Source organism: Atta colombica, unplaced genomic scaffold (genome assembly GCF_001594045.1).
Source record: "Atta colombica isolate Treedump-2 unplaced genomic scaffold, Acol1.0 scaffold125, whole genome shotgun sequence".
Taxonomy (NCBI): Eukaryota; Metazoa; Arthropoda; class Insecta; order Hymenoptera; family Formicidae; genus Atta; species Atta colombica.
In genome coordinates this window covers 593233-596852 of record NW_017259212.1, presented here as the reverse complement: position 1 = coordinate 596852, position 3620 = coordinate 593233, and the positions used below count along the sequence as shown (strand labels likewise).

The following is a 3620-nucleotide window of genomic DNA, read 5'->3' as shown; positions in this document are numbered from 1 at the left end:
TATATATATATAAAATACATACAATTATGTTCCTAAAATAAGACATATTTCATAATGAAAGGAGCAACCGTAAAATTACGTGTGACAGATATTTTTATTTGCTGACAACTGATCACGAAATACAAGTTTCCGATCCTTTATTGGAATTTTTTTAATGTCGAAACTCAATGCATTTTGATGATCATCATAATAATCATATATTTTGCTAATACGCAAAGATCTGGCTGTTATTATCATTGTTTTTCTGTTTTATATATATTTACATACATGTTACCATAAACATACTATAGGTATTTACGCATGTTACGTTTCAAACTTTTAAGGAGAATGCCAAGACAAAGAAAATCAAATGCCATACACATCTTAAAGAAATTTATGTATTTTAGGTAATTTGGGAACCATGCAGTGCTCGTTAGATTCATCCTTTTTTTTTACTCAGTTTCACTGGCTGAATCCGAAAATTATAATTAAAATAATCTTAATATGAGAAAAATAATTTTGAAAGACATTTTAACAAAAAAAAGTAGCAGTTAATTTTATTTTGTCAAGTTATATCTATGATGATTTCTTCGTTTTTATAAAAACTAGTGGTCGGTTAATAAAAAATTTTTTTTTATTAAAATCAATTATTATATATTAAAGTCATTACTTTTATTTGCATATTATAGAATCAATAAGATTTTGTAGTGAGCTATTATTATAAGTGAAAGCTATTATTATTTGTGTAGAATGTTGAAGCGGAAGATTAGAGGACTATTCTTTTTAGCTTTTCTTTTGTGCACGGTTTATCTTCTATCTTTTTTTCTTCAATAGAAGAAAAAAGGAAAAAAGATAAACCGAGAGTAAGAATTTCAGTTAAAAAGAACAGATCCTATATATTGGATTAATACACATCTTTGGGTCATTCGTGTCTTGCATATGTCTTTTCTTTAAAATACTAACAAGAGCACCTAGTAAATATCTATTCCTAAAAAAAGTTTGTTGGCATCTAAAAAATAAGTTTTATGCGTTGCCGATCTCATTTCATATGTATCCTTTAACTAGAATAATTTCGAAGTTCTGGGTTACAAATGATCTATCGTGGACAGCGCGTACATTATTTTGTAACTAAAAAAAAATTTTATTTTTAACTAATTCTCATTTGTATTGCGAGAATATTTCGGAAATTATTAAAAAAGAATTTAATTCTAGAATAACATATTAGTCCTTAATAAATATGATGATTTTTGGCACTCTTGTGTTAAATATTGTCTATAATATTTCCAAATAACATTTGTACGGCACAGTAACCGTACGTTGTAGAATCGTGAAGCTCTGAAACGTCCCATCGTACACGCATTGTTATTCATGTGAAACATCATATGTTGAAATTCATGAAATCACATGAAACTATATAAACAGCACATTTGCCGCATATTGCCAGTACGACGTTATGTTACATTGCAGCAGTACGTTGACTGCATGATGAATTATACAAATTTTGTCTTTTTGAAACAGCATGCTAATTAAGTGCACGATTTTGTTACAGCATGCAAAATTTTTATTAATTTAATCATCTTAAAGCCAATTATGGCAATTCATCTTCAAGACATCATCATCATTGGCTGCGTTTAACAGAACGTTTATTTTGCAACTGTTAAAAGTTTTCTTTGTATTGATTGAATTATACTTTTAGATCTAAAGAAATGGTCCTATTTCAACAGACAATCATAAAACGGCCATTAGGTGCATTTAGCAAATTCAACAATTGAATGAACGCTATTATTGGTGTACTCTTCTATATCTTCTATATCATCCAATTAGACTTTTAAATGTTGAGCCTGCCAACATTTAAAAGTTTAATTGAATGCAGCTATTTTATAAAAAAAGAAAGTTCAACAACAAAATCAAAATTTTGTGCTGAAAATTTCTCATCATACTGCGTCTTTTCCTATTCAATGTGATTTTTTAAATATCTAGTAATTGAACTTCCCTCTATTTGTGATGTTGTGCTTGAAAATTAGATATATTGAATATTTTTGCATAAATCTAATCACGCAAACATCGTGCAATTCCAAAGCTATAGCATGCAATTTTGTTTTAATGCTGACTATGTGATTGCGTATGGGAGAAATCTACGTGCAAGCATGGAACGGACACAAGAATTCAGCACAAAACACGCGTAATAGCGTCGTACGTTTACGAAGTTATAGCATGCAGTTTTGTTTTAATGCTAGCACTGTAATATAATTTGAAGTAGTAATTAAAATCTGACGATACGATATCTGTACAATAACTAAACTATAAAAATTACAGTTTGTTTAGCTGTAACTTCTGCACGACTGTCTGAGTTGTATATATATTATATTATCTGTAATATTATAAAGAACATTTTCTAATAAATTATAAGTTGTTTTTAACACAACATAATAATAAAATTTCATTGTTTAAAATGTAAATGCGATATATTTTCAATTTATAGCAATTCATGTATATAAAAAAAAATATCGTTTTTGGATTACTAAATAATTAAATTTTTTGGACAGCCGACAAACCGTTTTTTCTTTTGTAGTTTGGAATATCAACTTTAAGATATTGAAACATATTTTTTCTTTAAACATTTTTGTTTTAGAATTTTATATTTTTGTATAAAAAAGTGGATTTTTCTCATTTTGTTAATTATATTTAGTTATAACAATTTATATATAATTTGTTTATATACAACTTTACAAATATTGTATATAATTTTCTAAAGATGAATTTTCAAAATATATGTAAAAATCGCTCAATAATTTTTATATACTGATAAAAATTAATTCAAGACAAAAGACACTCATCATGTATAATAAAGATGCCAAAAACTAAGATGGGTACTAAGAGTTAATAGAATCTAATGAATTTATATTCTACATACTATATTATATTCCACATACTATATTACTATATTACTATATATGCTTATATGTATCAGGAGGGAGACGCGGTAGCGGAAGAATATAGATTTTTACAATTAAAATCAGATAATAATCATGTCCGTAAGTGTACTTAATGTATAGATATGAATGTGTACACGTTTTTTAGCCCAATTTTTGTCATTTATTCATTCAGATATTTCGTCATTGTCGTCGTCTTCGCAAAATTTTGTCTCCTTTTATTACATCTTTTTTCAACACTTTTTACACTTTTTCTGAAATTTTTCTACACCTCTTCTACTTTTTTATACTTATTTTCTGCACTTTTTCAACACTTTTTCTACATTCGTCCTACATCTTTTTTGAACTTTTATTGCATCTATCTAACACTTTTTCCGCACTTCTCTTGCACTTTTTCTTGCACATTAATGTGTTGCTATATTTAATACACTTCAAATGTCATCTGTACTTTGTGTAATATATTAATTGTGAGAAATTATTTCATACAACACTGTCTTAAAAGATATTCAAAAGACATCATAAGGATGCTGTCAAAATGCTGCTTGGAGAATTGTGTTCTATGGGATTTTTTAAATAGAAATACTTAAAATATTATTTTGATTTCACTTCTTTTTTTATGGCATTATCTTTGGTATCTTTTTTCTGCAAAATATACTTGACGCCTTTTTTTTACATTTTTTAATGTCTTTCGATATATATATATATATA

General features: G+C 27.0%; 1 protein-coding gene across 1 annotated transcript in view; it reads right to left on the bottom strand.

Moving 5' to 3' along the window:
- The window catches only part of LOC108694832 (transcription elongation factor SPT5-like), a 13362-nt gene that overhangs the window by 6046 nt on the left and 3696 nt on the right, over window positions 1-3620 (bottom strand).